The following is a 15,561-nucleotide window of genomic DNA, read 5'->3' on the forward strand; positions in this document are numbered from 1 at the left end:
GTTCTTCTTTCGAGAGTTCCCTTGTGCTGCCTCAGTTGGATCTCCTTCACTTGACAGGGGGGTGCCCGAGCAGCGACCCTCCCCAGCTCTAGCCCAACTCCTACTTACCTGCCAGGTGAGATACTATGATCATGAAGATGCTTCTCCCACGGCAAGGCTCACCCATTGCACTCTGGCTGTGCTGCCCCTGCGATTTCCCCAAATGTGGGAAACTTGACTGCATAATTTGTGTTTCCCCTGGTCGGCTCTCATATAATTCAGATCTCTTTGTCTCAGGTCTCTCTCCAGCCTAGTTTGCTGTCTGTTTCCACTTCTTTTTTCTTGAGCCGCTCCCTTCTATGCCCTTGCGCACTATCCTGACTTCTCCCGTCTGCTTACTTTGTGCCTTCCAACGCACAATGCAAACTACAGGTAGTGCTGCAGGGCCCACACCCTTTTACTTGCTTTACAGAGCAGCTCTGGAGCTGTTACAGTGCCCAGCTGCTGCAAGAAATCAGCTTGAATGCTTCAGGGGCTGGGGCATAGCCAACATGAGCCCCACACCGAAGGAGGGTAGAGGTGTTTAATGCGAACTAGGGGTCATCCAAGCGCCGCAAAAGGCCGCCATGCCCTGCACACCCCTTTTTTCTTTTCATATGCAGACGAGGGTTGAAGCCAACTTTGACCCACTGCTTGGATGACATCACCATATGCAAATCCATCTGCTGCAGGCCTTCCCCCAAGAATGCTTGCACTAGTAGTTGCATTTGGTTCGTTGTTTGGGGGTGCTTCAGTTTTAGGCAGCCTTCTGCCCTCCCATGTTCATCTGAAAATATGTGTTCTCCCTGCAGTTGTTGTCCCCAGATGAGAGTTCCCTTGTGCTGCCTCAGTTGAATCTCCTTTACTTGACAGAGATGTGCCCTCCCAGCGGCCCTCCCCAGCCCTATCCCAAATCATACTTATTTTGCATAGGAGATACCTTGGTCATGAAAATTGTTCTCCCAGGGTGAGGTTCATTCATTGCATTCTGGGTATGCTGACCCCTGTGATTTCCCCAAATGTGGGAAACTCGACTGCATTATTTGTGGTAGTGGGGGACTGTGTTTGTGCTTTCCTCTGGTCAGCTCTGGTAAAAGTCAGATTTCTTTGTCTCAGATCTTCCTCTAGCCTTGTTCTTCTTTCGAGAGTTCCCTTGTGCTGCCTCAGTTGGATCTCCTTCACTTGACAGGGGGTGCCCAAGCAGCAATCCTCCACAGCTCTAGCCCAACTCCTACTTACCTGCCAGGTGAGATACTATGATCTTCACTGTTAGGGCAATCAGGATGTGGAATTCCCTGCCAGGGAAGGTGGTAATGGCGGACTCTGTAATTGGATTTAAAAAAGGAATGGATACATTTCTGAATGAAAAAGCTATCCAAGGTTATAATACTTAAAATATCAACATGGTTAATCCGGGGGTAACATGAGTTGTAGTAGTTAACTAGTCATAAAACATTATTCAGCAAGTATGTAGAATCATCACAACTTAAAACAGGTTGAACACGATGGGCAATTTGCCTCTTTTCAACCTCAAAAACTATATTACTATATGTTACTATATTACTATGTTACTGTAGTATACAGAACACCACAATGTAATGAGCAGTGATAGTGAGCACTGATGAGGATACTAGAACTGACACTGAGCAGCAAGATGCAGCACTGGACTATTAGTAATGTACTGTAGTATGCTGAGCACCACAATGCAGCACAAGACAATGAGCAGTGATACTGAGCACTGATGAGGATACTACTGAGAACTGACACTGAGCAGGAGAGACACACTACTAGTATTACTGAGCAGCAATAAGTAACCACTGATACTGAGCACTGATATTGAGATTTCCACTGAGAGAACATAGCCACGTCCTCTCCGCTCCCTCTTCAATGCACGAGTAAAAATGGCGGCAACGCGCAGCTCTTTATATGAAATCCGAATCTCGCGAGAATCCGACAGCGGGATGATGACATTTTCCCTTGTTCAGGTTTTCCGAGTCAGGCGGGAACAACCGAGCCTGCCTCGGACCAGTGTAAACCACGTGGAGTTCGTGGGGAATTTGGTTCTCGGAGAACCGAACCCGCTCCTCTCTACCTTATACCCATATATTTTTTTATTTTCAATCTAAGCCCCTGCAGTTTTCTGTAAGCATCTGCTTCGCTATGATGATCAACAAGTCACAAGGGCAAACACTCAGGGCTTGAGGCGTAGATCTTAGGACCAGCTGCTACAAGCATGGCAGAGGTGTCACTATCACTGGTGACACCCAGAGAGGTGGCGAAGGAGATTGTAATGCAGTGCGCGCAGATAAGCAGCGCAATGGTAAAAAGGAGGCATGGTTTCATAGGTAGGGGCGTGGCCTGGTGGCCTGAATTTACATTTTGTTGCTCCGGGTGTCCCGGGGGTTGGGGGCTGCACCCGGGGACTAGTGTGTGAGCGGTACTGGCTCCTGCACAGTGACAGGACATGGCCACCCAGCATGACGCCTCCCTTCTTGACCAATCTGTAATTGCAGTCGCACTGCAGTTCAGCGTGATCATAAAAAATGGTGTAGCCTCCTGCTGGTGCAGACTGTATGTGCGCGCAGGAAGCCGCCACCATTTTTGTGATCACAGCGGCTGAATGTGATGTCATACAGCCGCTGTGACCACGCCCCCTGTGTCTCCTCCGTTGCAGACCCCATTTTGAAGCCTTGCCCCCGCACCGCTCCATCCCTGACTTGGAAATGGAGTGTTGCTGACCCCCCTCTCCCCCCCTGCCCCGATTGACAGGCAGAGGCGATCGCATTCTCTGCGGGGTGCCGCAGAAAATGCAGGCACATGCGTATGCTCTTAGCAATTTTTGCAGTTGGATCGCTTACTGTGATTGCAATCCAACCTGAATCAGGCCCTATTACCTATCACAATGCGCTGCGGGCAGTACAAAATTGGTTTAATATGGGAGAAAAAACCCCAGACCTGTGCTCCTTAACTGTACCTGGTGGCTCGTGGAGCGGCTGCCCAGTAATCAGTGTCCACGCCAGTGCGCACACGGTCCACCCCCTACGGCCACGCTCCCCTTCATCAGCGGCCTCGTGATCCGGAAGGGCGGTGCGTGTGTGACTGACCTTAGGAAGAAACCGGAGCCTCCGCTGCAGTGACCCAGCAACCAGGGCACGGGAGTATACAGCGCCGCTGGGAGTGATGAAGCTGCAGTAAAGATGTCTATTAGACCTAGCCTGCTGCAGCCCTTGTAGATTCTCATAAAAAAAGTTCTTATTTTCTTGTCAAAATTAATAGCTAAGAATAGGCTGCCTGAGGCAGGCCCCTGTTAAGTGGCCTGCTACTGAAGGCACCAACTACAAACTGAGCTCCCTGTTCATGGAAGCGGGGTTATAGAGGAGAATGCGCTGAGCATCTTGGGAACAGTCAAAAGCTTTGAGCCGGTTGGTGCCTCAGATCAAGATCCTACTCTACACCCCAATGTGAATCCTTGTGGAGTCCAGTGTACCCCACAGAAGAAATTAATGTGTCACACCCATTGGCAGCAACCTTAGAATAGCTGTTGACGGGCACAATTGAGAAAGGAAGGGGGGGGGACATTTGAATCCAGCACATAGATGCAATTCAAATATGTAATTTGAACCTTCCTATTTTAAAATATAATGGATGAACTTCACCCTGTGATAACAATCTTCATGATATAGAGATCTCATATGCAAAATAAGTATGAGTTGGGATAGGGCTGGGGAGGGTGGCTGCTCGGGCAAGCCCCTCCCCCGTCAAGTTAAGGAGATTCAACTGAGGAAGCACAAGGGAACTCTCGTCTGGGGACAACAACTGCAGGGAGACCACATTTTTTCAGATGAACATGGGAGGGTGGAAGGCTGCCTAATATTGAAGCACCATCAAATATCAAACCATATGCAATAACTAGTACAAGCATTCCTGGGGGAAGGTCTGCAGAAGACGAATTTGCATACGGTGATGTCATCCAAGATGTGGGCCAAAGTTGGCTGGAACCCTCATCTGCATATGAAAAGAGAAAAGGGGCATGCAGGGCATGGCGGCCTTTTGCGGTGCTTGGATGACCCCTAGTTCGCATTAAACACCCCCACCCTCCTTTGGTGTGGGGCTCATGTTGGCCATGCCCCATCCCCTGAAGCATTCAAGCTGATTTCTTGCAGCAGCTGGGCACTGTAACAGCTCCAGAGCTGTTCTGTAAGGCAAGTAAAAGGGTGTGGGCCCTGCAGCACCACCTGTAGTTCGCATTGTGCGTTGGAAGGCACAAAGTAAGCAGACGGGAGGAGAAGTCAGGATAGTGCGCAAGGGCATCCTTTTCTCTTAGTCCGTAGAGGATGCTGGGGTCACATTAAGAACCATGGGGTATAGACGGGATCCGCAAGAGACATGGGCACTTTAAGACTTTCAAAGGGTGTGAACTGGCTCCTCCCTCTATGCCCCTCCTCCAGACTCCAGTTATAGGAACTGTGCCCAGGGAGACGGACATTTCGAGGAAAGGATTTATTGTTAAACTAAGGTGAGCATCTTACCAGCTCACACCTTAAGCATGCCGCAGAACGTGGCATTCAACAGAACACAAGCCATCGGCATGAACAATTGCAGCAAAAAGCTGACCAGAACCATAACATAACATGTGTATAACCACAAGTAATAACTGCAGACACAGTATGGACTGGGACGGGTGCCCAGCATCCTCTACGGACTAAGAGAAAAGGATTTACCGGTAGGTATTAAAATCCTATTTTCTCATACGACCTAGAGGATGCTGGGGTCACATTAAGAACCATGGGGTTATACCAAAGCTCTTGAACGGGTGGGAGAGTGCGTACGACTCTGCAGCACCGAATGACCCAACTTGAGGTTATCATCAGCCAAGGTATCAAACTTGTAAAACTTAGCAAAAGTGTTTACTAAATAGCTGCTCGGCAAAGTTGCAATGCCGAGACTCCCCGACCAGCTGCCCAGGATGAACCCACCTTTCTAGTAGAATGGGTCTTCACCTAATACAGTAACGGCAATCCTGCCATGGAATGAGCATGCTGAATCTTACCACAGATCCAGCGCATAATGGTCTACATGGAAGCAGGACACCCAATCCTGTTGGGAGCATACAGGACAAACAGAGCCTCTGTTTTCCTAATCTGAACCGTTCTGGTGACATAAATTTTCAAAGTTCTGACCACAGCCAGAGACTTTGACTCAACGAAGGTGTCAGTGGCCAAAGGCACCATGTGGAAAGATGAACCACCTTCGGCAGAAATTGTTGACGTGTCCTCAATTCTGCTCTATCTTCATGAAAGATCAAATAAAGGCTCTTGTGATACTGCATGGTTTGTACTGTTTTCCATGTGCTCCCAGATCTTTCAAGCAAGTAGCATGGTCAAGAAAGTTCTGTTTGAAAAGAAACAACATTTACTGTCATTGTTATAGAATTTGGGAGAAAAAACAAGAAGAAATCTGCACTGTTGACGCACTGGACAGAATGAATGAATCATAAAATATAACCTTTATTAAGTATGTATTAAAATTGGATAAATATTAATATTATTATCCCAAACTGCAGTGAAACATAAAGGTTAAAATCACAGAACTAACATACATGTGCATAAGAAAAATAAAGAGATGTGAAAAAAAGGTTTAAAAAGCGTGTCCGTGTGTGATTATTTTTGAAGGCACAACCCTGGCGGGGTTGTTTATATAGATATATATGTTGCTAATAATCACTTTCTAGCGTAATGTTATTAAATAGCTGTTAGTATCTATGTCGTCAGGTACCACTGGGTCGTATCCTATATACTCCCTTCACTCAATAGGGGTTACCTCCCGGGAAGCCATCCCCATTGGGAATGAAAATGTTAAAGCCTACTGTTAGTGCTTCACCTACACGTTATAGCCCTGAATTTTCCAATGCCTAGCTCTTTGCAAAAGAGAGATATCGGCAAGGAAAAGCTGTATTGTACCTTTGCATTTTTCTCCCAAACGAAAGACACTAGAATGAAAATTTTAAAGCCTCCTGTTAGTGCTTCATCTACACGTTATAGCCCTGAATTTTCCAATGCCTATTTCTTTGCAAAAGAGAGATATCGGCAAGGAAAAGCTTTATTGTACCTTTGCATTTTTCTCCCAAACGAAGGACACTAGAATGAAAATTTTAAAGCCTCCTATTAGTGCTTCATCTACACGTTATAGCCCTGAATTTTCCAATGCCTATTTCTTTGCAAAAGAGAGATATCGGCAAGGAAAAGCTGTATTGTACCTTTGCATTTTTCTCCCAAACGAAGGACACTAGAATGAAAATTTTAAAGCCTCCTGTTAGTGCTTCATCTACACGTTATAGCCCAGAATTTTCCAATGCCTATCTCTTTGCAAAAGAGAGATATCGGCAAGGAAAAGCTGTATTGTACCTTTGCATTTTTCTCCCAAACGAAAGACACTAGAATGAAAATTTTAAAGCCTCCTGTTAGTGCTTCATCTACACGTTATAGCCCTGAATTTTCCAATGCCTATCTCTTTGCAAAAGAGAGATATCGGCAAGGAAAAGCTGTATTGTACCTTTGCATTTTTCTACCAAACGAAGGACACTAGAATGAAAATTTAAAAGCCTCCTGTTAGTGCTTCATCTACACGGTATAGCCCTGAATTTTCCAATGCCTAGCTCTTTGCAAAAGAGAGATATTGGCAAGGAAAAGCTGTATTGTACTTTTGCATTTTTCTCCCAAACGAAGGACACTAGAATGAAAATTTTAAAGCCTCCTGTTAGTGCTTCATCTACACGTTATAGCCCTGCATTTTCCAATGCCTATCTCTTTGCAAAAGAGAGATATCGGCAAGGAAAAGCAGCATTGTACCTTTGCATTTTTCTCCCAAACGAAAGACACTAGAATGAAAATTGTAAAGCCTCCTGTTAGTGCTTCATCTACACGTTATAGCCCTGCATTTTCCAATGCCTAGCTCTTTGCAAAAGAGAGATATTGGCAAGGAAAAGCTGTATTGTACCTTTGCATTTTTCTCCCAAACGAAAGACACTAGAATGAAAATTTTAAAGCCTCCTGTTAGTGCTTCATCTACACGTTATAGCCCTGAATTTTCCAATGCTTATCTCTTTGCAAAAGAGAGATATCGGCAAGGAAAAGCAGCATTGTACTTTTGCATTTTTCTCCCAAACGAAAGACACTAGAATGAAAATTTTAAAGCCTCCTGTTAGTGCTTCATCTACACGTTATAGCCCTGAATTTTCCAATGCCTAGCTCTTTGCAAAAGAGAGATATTGGCAAGGAAAAGCTGTATTGTACCTTTGCATTTTTCTCCCAAACGAAGGACACTAGATTGAAAATTTTTAAGCCTCCTATTAGTGCTTCATCTACACGTTCTAGCCCTGAATTTTCCAATGCCTAGCTCTTTGCAAAAGAGAGATATCGGCAAGGAAAAGCGGTATTGTACCTTTGCATTTTTCTCCCAAACGAAATACACTAGAATGAAAATTTTAAAGCCTCCTGTTAGTGCTTCATCTACACGTTATAGCCCTGAATTTTCCAATGCCTATCTCTTTGCAAAAGAGAGATATCGGCAAGGAAAAGCTGTATTGTACCTTTGCATTTTTCTCCCAAACGAAGGACACTAGAATGAAAATTTTAAAGCCTCCTATTAGTGCTTCATCTACACGTTATAGCCCTGAATTTTTCAATGCCTATCTCTTTGCAAAAGAGAGCTATCGGCAAGGAAAAGCTGTATTGTACCTTTGCAGTTTTCTCCCAAACGAAGGACACTAGAATGAAAATTTTAAAGCCCCCTGTTAGTGCTTCATCTACACGTTATAGCCCTGAATTTTCCAATGCCTATCTCTTTGCAAAAGAGAGATATCGGCAAGGAAAAGCTGTATTGTACCTTTGCATTTTTCTCCCAAACGAAAGACACTAGAATGAAAATTTTAAAGCCTCCTGTTAGTGCTTCATCTACACGTTATAGCCCTGAATTTTCCAATGCCTATCTCTTTGCAAAAGAGAGATATCGGCAAGGAAAAGCTGTATTGTACCTTTGCATTTTTCTCCCAAACGAAAGACACTAGAATGAAAATTTTAAAGCCTCCTGTTAGTGCTTCATCTACACGTTATAGCCCTGCATTTTCCAATGCCTATCTCTTTGCAAAAGAGAGATATCGGCAAGGAAAAGCAGCATTGTACCTTTGCATTTTTCTCCCAAACGAAAGACACTAGAATGAAAATTGTAAAGCCTCCTGTTAGTGCTTCATCTACACGTTATAGCCCTGCATTTTCCAATGCCTAGCTCTTTGCAAAAGAGAGATATTGGCAAGGAAAAGCTGTATTGTACCTTTGCATTTTTCTCCCAAACGAAAGACACTAGAATGAAAATTTTAAAGCCTCCTGTTAGTGCTTCATCTACACGTTATAGCCCTGAATTTTCCAATGCTTATCTCTTTGCAAAAGAGAGATATTGGCAAGGAAAAGCAGCATTGTACTTTTGCATTTTTCTCCCAAACGAAAGACACTAGAATGAAAATTTTAAAGCCTCCTGTTAGTGCTTCATCTACACGTTATAGCCCTGAATTTTCCAATGCCTAGCTCTTTGCAAAAGAGAGATATTGGCAAGGAAAAGCTGTATTGTACCTTTGCATTTTTCTCCCAAACGAAGGACACTAGATTGAACATTTTAAAGCCTCCTATTAGTGCTTCATCTACACGTTATAGCCCTGAATTTTCCAATGCCTAGCTCTTTGCAAAAGAGAGATATCGGCAAGGAAAAGCGGTATTGTACCTTTGCATTTTTCTCCCAAACGAAATACACTAGAATGAAAATTTTAAAGCCTCCTGTTAGTGCTTCATCTACACGTTATAGCCCTGAATTTTCCAATGCCTATCTCTTTGCAAAAGAGAGATATCGGCAAGGAAAAGCTGTATTGTACCTTTGCATTTTTCTCCCAAACGAAGGACACTAGAATGAAAATTTTAAAGCCTCCTATTAGTGCTTCATCTACACGTTATAGCCCTGAATTTACCAATGCCTATCTCTTTGCAAAAGAGAGATATCGGCAAGGAAAAGCTGTATTGTACCTTTGCAGTTTTCTCCCAAACGAAGGACACTAGAATGAAAATTTTAAAGCCTCCTGTTAGTGCTTCATCTACACGTTATAGCCCTGAATTTTCCAATGCCTATCTCTTTGCAAAAGAGAGATATCGGCAAGGAAAAGCTGTATTGTACCTTTGCATTTTTCTCCCAAACGAAAGACACTAGAATGAAAATTTTAAAGCCTCCTATTAGTGCTTCATCTACACGTTATAGCCCTGAATTTACCAATGCCTATCTCTTTGCAAAAGAGAGATATCGGCAAGGAAAAGCTGTATTGTACCTTTGCATTTTTCTCCCAAACGAAAGACACTAGAATGAAAATTTTAAAGCCTCCTGTTAGTGCTTCATCTACACGTTATAGCCCTGAATTTTCCAATGCCTATCTCTTTGCAAAAGAGAGATATCGGCAAGGAAATGCTGTATTGTACCTTTGCATTTTTCTCCCAAACGAAAGACACTAGAATGAAAATTTTAAAGCCTCCTGTTAGTGCTTCATCTACACGTTATAGCCCTGAATTTTCCAATGCCTATCTCTTTGCAAAAGAGAGATATCGGCAAGGAAAAGCTGTATTGTACCTTTGCATTTTTCTCCCAAACGAAAGACACTAGAATGAAAATTTTAAAGCCTCCTGTTAGTGCTTCATCTACACGTTATAGCCCTGCATTTTCCAATGCCTATCTCTTTGCAAAAGAGAGATATCGGCAAGGAAAAGCAGCATTGTACCTTTGCATTTTTCTCCCAAACGAAAGACACTAGAATGAAAATTGTAAAGCCTCCTGTTAGTGCTTCATCTACACGTTATAGCCCTGCATTTTCCAATGCCTAGCTCTTTGCAAAAGAGAGATATTGGCAAGGAAAAGCTGTATTGTACCTTTGCATTTTTCTCCCAAACGAAAGACACTAGAATGAAAATTTTAAAGCCTCCTGTTAGTGCTTCATCTACACGTTATAGCCCTGAATTTTCCAATGCTTATCTCTTTGCAAAAGAGAGATATTGGCAAGGAAAAGCAGCATTGTACTTTTGCATTTTTCTCCCAAACGAAAGACACTAGAATGAAAATTTTAAAGCCTCCTGTTAGTGCTTCATCTACACGTTATAGCCCTGAATTTTCCAATGCCTAGCTCTTTGCAAAAGAGAGATATTGGCAAGGAAAAGCTGTATTGTACCTTTGCATTTTTCTCCCAAACGAAGGACACTAGATTGAACATTTTAAAGCCTCCTATTAGTGCTCCATCTACACGTTATAGCCCTGAATTTTCCAATGCCTAGCTCTTTGCAAAAGAGAGATATCGGCAAGGAAAAGCGGTATTGTACCTTTGCATTTTTCTCCCAAACGAAATACACTAGAATGAAAATTTTAAAGCCTCCTGTTAGTGCTTCATCTACACGTTATAGCCCTGAATTTTCCAATGCCTATCTCTTTGCAAAAGAGAGATATCGGCAAGGAAAAGCTGTATTGTACCTTTGCATTTTTCTCCCAAACGAAGGACACTAGAATGAAAATTTTAAAGCCTCCTATTAGTGCTTCATCTACACGTTATAGCCCTGAATTTACCAATGCCTATCTCTTTGCAAAAGAGAGATATCGGCAAGGAAAAGCTGTATTGTACCTTTGCAGTTTTCTCCCAAACGAAGGACACTAGAATGAAAATTTTAAAGCCTCCTGTTAGTGCTTCATCTACACGTTATAGCCCTGAATTTTCCAATGCCTATCTCTTTGCAAAAGAGAGATATCGGCAAGGAAAAGCTGTATTGTACCTTTGCATTTTTCTCCCAAACGAAAGACACTAGAATGAAAATTTTAAAGCCTCCTATTAGTGCTTCATCTACACGTTATAGCCCTGAATTTACCAATGCCTATCTCTTTGCAAAAGAGAGATATCGGCAAGGAAAAGCTGTATTGTACCTTTGCATTTTTCTCCCAAACGAAAGACACTAGAATGAAAATTTTAAAGCCTCCTGTTAGTGCTTCATCTACACGTTATAGCCCTGAATTTTCCAATGCCTATCTCTTTGCAAAAGAGAGATATCGGCAAGGAAATGCTGTATTGTACCTTTGCATTTTTCTCCCAAACGAAAGACACTAGAATGAAAATTTTAAAGCCTCCTGTTAGTGCTTCATCTACACGTTATAGCCCTGAATTTTCCAATGCTTATCTCTTTGCAAAAGAGAGATATTGGCAAGGAAAAGCAGCATTGTACTTTTGCATTTTTCTCCCAAACGAAAGACACTAGAATGAAAATTTTAAAGCCTCCTGTTAGTGCTTCATCTACACGTTATAGCCCTGAATTTTCCAATGCCTAGCTCTTAGCAAAAGAGAGATATTGGCAAGGAAAAGCTGTATTGTACCTTTGCATTTTTCTCCCAAACGAAGGACACTAGATTGAACATTTTAAAGCCTCCTATTAGTGCTTCATCTACACGTTATAGACCTGAATTTTCCAATGCCTAGCTCTTTGCAAAAGAGAGATATCGGCAAGGAAAAGCGGTATTGTACCTTTGCATTTTTCTCCCAAACGAAATACACTAGAATGAAAATTTTAAAGCCTCCTGTTAGTGCTTCATCTACACGTTATAGCCCTGAATTTTCCAATGCCTATCTCTTTGCAAAAGAGAGATATCGGCAAGGAAAAGCTGTATTGTACCTTTGCATTTTTCTCCCAAACGAAGGACACTAGAATGAAAATTTTAAAGCCTCCTATTAGTGCTTCATCTACACGTTATAGCCCTGAATTTACCAATGCCTATCTCTTTGCAAAAGAGAGATATCGGCAAGGAAAAGCTGTATTGTACCTTTGCAGTTTTCTCCCAAACGAAGGACACTAGAATGAAAATTTTAAAGCCTCCTGTTAGTGCTTCATCTACACGTTATAGCCCTGAATTTTCCAATGCCTATCTCTTTGCAAAAGAGAGATATCGGCAAGGAAAAGCTGTATTGTACCTTTGCATTTTTCTCCCAAACGAAAGACACTAGAATGAAAATTTTAAAGCCTCCTATTAGTGCTTCATCTACACGTTATAGCCCTGAATTTTCCAATGATTATCTCTTTGCAAAAGAGAGATATCGGCAAGGAAAAGCTGTATTGTACCTTTGCATTTTTCTCCCAAACGAAAGACACTAGAATGAAAATTTTAAAGCCTCCTGTTAGTGCTTCATCTACACGTTATAGCCCTGAATTTTCCAATGCCTATCTCTTTGCAAAAGAGAGATATCGGCAAGGAAAAGCTGTATTGTACCTTTGCATTTTTCTACCAAACGAAAGACACTAGAATGAAAATTTAAAAGCCTCCTGTTAGGCCATCATCTACACGACATAGCCCTGAATTTTCCAATGCCTAGCTCTTTGCAAAAGAGAGATATTGGCAAGGAAAAGCTGTCTTGTACCTTTGCATTTTTCTCCCAAACGAAGGACACTAGAAAGAAAATTATAAAGCCTCCTGTTAGGCCATCATCTCACCATTTGCTCCAGTGGTGATGTGGTTGGAATCCCCATGCTAATGTTTTTTTAGGCGTCTATATCCAAGCGGTAAAATGTGCTTTAAAATGTTCTTTCTAGTGTCCTTCGTTTGGGAGAAAAATGCAATGGTACAAGACAGCTTTTCCTTGCCAATATCTCTCTTTTGCAAAGAGCTGCGCATTGGAAAATTAAGGGCTATGTCGTGTAGATGATGGCCTAAAAGGAGGCTTTAAAATTTTCTTTCTAGTGTCCTTCGTTTGGGAGAAAAATGCAATGGTACAAGACAGCTTTTCCTTGCCAATATCTCTCTTTTGCAAAGAGCTGCGCATTGGAAAATTCAGGGCTATGTCGTGTAGATGATGGCCTAACAGGAGGCTTTAAAATTTTCTTTCTAGTGTCCTTCGTTTGGGAGAAAAATGCAAAGGTACAAGACAGCTTTTCCTTGCCAATATCTCTCTTTTGCAAAGAGCTACGCATTGGAAAATTCAGGGCTATGTCGTGTAGATGATGGCCTAACAGGAGGCTTTAAAATTTTCTTTCTAGTGACCTTCGTTTGGGAGAAAAATGCAAAGGTACAAGACAGCTTTTCCTTGCCAATATCTCTCTTTTGCAAAGAGCTGCGCATTGAAAAATTCAGGGCTATGTCGTGTAGATGATGGCCTAACAGGAGGCTTTAAAATGTTCTTTCTAGTGTCCTTCGTTTGGGAGAAAAATGCAATGGTACAAGACAGCTTTTCCTTGCCAATATCTCTCTTTTGCAAAGAGCTGCGCATTGGAAAATTCAGGGCTATGTCGTGTAGATGATGGCTTAACAGGAGGCTTTAAAATTTTCTTTCTAGTGTCCTTCGTTTGGGAGAAAAATGCAAAGGTACAAGACAGCTTTTCCTTGCCAATATCTCTCTTTTGCAAAGAGCTACGCATTGGAAAATTCAGGGCTATGTCGTGTAGATGATGGCCTAACAGGAGGCTTTAAAATTTTCTTTCTAGTGTCCTTCGTTTGGGAGAAAAATGCAATGGTACAAGACAGCTTTTCCTTGCCAATATCTCTCTTTTGCAAAGAGCTGCGCATTGGAAAATTCAGGGCTATGTCGTGTAGATGATGGCCTAACAGGAGGCTTTAAATTTTTCTTTCTAGTGTCCTTCGTTTAGGAGAAAAATGCAATGGTACAAGACAGCTTTTCCTTGCCAATATCTCTCTTTTGCAAAGAGCTGCGCATTGGAAAATTCAGGGCTATGTCGTGTAGATGATGGCCTAACAGGAGGCTTTAAAATTTTCTTTCTAGTGTCCTTCGTTTGGGAGAAAAATGCAAAGGTACAAGACAGCTTTTCCTTGCCAATATCTCTCTTTTGCAAAGAGCTACGCATTGGAAAATTCAGGGCTATGTCGTGTAGATGATGGCCTAACAGGAGGCTTTAAAATTTTCTTTCTAGTGTCCTTCGTTTGGGAGAAAAATGCAATGGTACAAGACAGCTTTTCCTTGCCAATATCTCTCTTTTGCAAAGAGCTGCGCATTGGAAAATTCAGGGCTATGTCGTGTAGATGATGGCCTAACAGGAGGCTTTAAATTTTTCTTTCTAGTGTCCTTCGTTTAGGAGAAAAATGCAATGGTACAAGACAGCTTTTCCTTGCCAATATCTCTCTTTTGCAAAGAGCTGCGCATTGGAAAATTCAGGGCTATGTCGTGTAGATGATGGCCTAACAGGAGGCTTTAAAATTTTCTTTCTAGTGTCCTTCGTTTGGGAGAAAAATGCAAAGGTACAAGACAGCTTTTCCTTGCCAATATCTCTCTTTTGCAAAGAGCTACGCATTGGAAAATTCAGGGCTATGTCGTGTAGATGATGGCCTAACAGGAGGCTTTAAAATTTTCTTTCTAGTGTCCTTCGTTTGGGAGAAAAATGCAATGGTACAAGACAGCTTTTCCTTGCCAATATCTCTCTTTTGCAAAGAGCTGCGCATTGGAAAATTCAGGGCTATGTCGTGTAGATGATGGCCTAACAGGAGGCTTTAAAATTTTCTTTCTAGTGTCCTTCGTTTGGGAGAAAAATGCAAAGGTACAAGACAGCTTTTCCTTGCCAATAACTCTCTTTTGCAAAGAGCTACGCATTGGAAAATTCAGGGCTATGTCGTGTAGATGATGGCCTAACAGGAGGCTTTAAAATTATCTTTCTAGTGACCTTCGTTTGGGAGAAAAATGCAAAGGTACAAGACAGCTTTTCCTTGCCAATATCTCTCTTTTGCAAAGAGCTGCGCATTGGAAAATTCAGGGCTATGTCGTGTAGATGATGGCCTAACAGGAGGCTTTAAAATGTTCTTTCTAGTGTCCTTCGTTTGGGAGAAAAATGCAATGGTACAAGACAGCTTTTCCTTGCCAATATCTCTCTTTTGCAAAGAGCTGCGCATTGGAAAATTCAGGGCTATGTCGTGTAGATGATGGCCTAACAGGAGGCTTTAAAATTTTCTTTCTAGTGTCCTTCGTTTGGGAGAAAAATGCAAAGGTACAAGACAGCTTTTCCTTGCCAATATCTCTCTTTTGCAAAGAGCTACGCATTGGAAAATTCAGGGCTATGTCGTGTAGATGATGGCCTAACAGGAGGCTTTAAAATTATCTTTCTAGTGACCTTCGTTTGGGAGAAAAATGCAAAGGTACAAGACAGCTTTTCCTTGCCAATATCTCTCTTTTGCAAAGAGCTGCGCATTGGAAAATTCAGGGCTATGTCGTGTAGATGATGGCCTAACAGGAGGCTTTAAAATGTTCTTTCTAGTGTCCTTCGTTTGGGAGAAAAATGCAATGGTACAAGACAGCTTTTCCTTGCCAATATCTCTCTTTTGCAAAGAGCTGCGCATTGGAAAATTCAGGGCTATGTCGTGTAGATGATGGCCTAACAGGAGGCTTTAAAATTTTCTTTCTAGTGTCCTTCGTTTGGGAGAAAAATGCAAAGGTACAAGACAGCTTTTCCTTGCCAATATCTCTCTTTTGCAAAGAGCTACGCATTGGAA

The 15,561-nt window shown here is 42.3% G+C and overlaps 1 non-coding gene and 1 pseudogene across 1 annotated transcript; both read left to right on the plus strand.

Moving 5' to 3' along the window:
- Positions 1-100: 100 nt before the first annotated feature.
- LOC135001992 (U1 spliceosomal RNA) lies at positions 101-242 on the plus strand (annotated as a pseudogene).
- Positions 243-934: 692 nt separating this feature from the next.
- LOC135001977 (U1 spliceosomal RNA) lies at positions 935-1,098 on the plus strand. Its single transcript, XR_010203280.1, has one exon. It is a non-coding gene; the product is annotated as a U1 spliceosomal RNA (small nuclear RNA).
- Positions 1,099-15,561: the final 14,463 nt, after the last annotated feature.

Source organism: Pseudophryne corroboree, unplaced genomic scaffold, assembly GCF_028390025.1.
Source record: "Pseudophryne corroboree isolate aPseCor3 unplaced genomic scaffold, aPseCor3.hap2 scaffold_1696, whole genome shotgun sequence".
NCBI lineage: Eukaryota > Metazoa > Chordata > Amphibia > Anura > Myobatrachidae > Pseudophryne > Pseudophryne corroboree.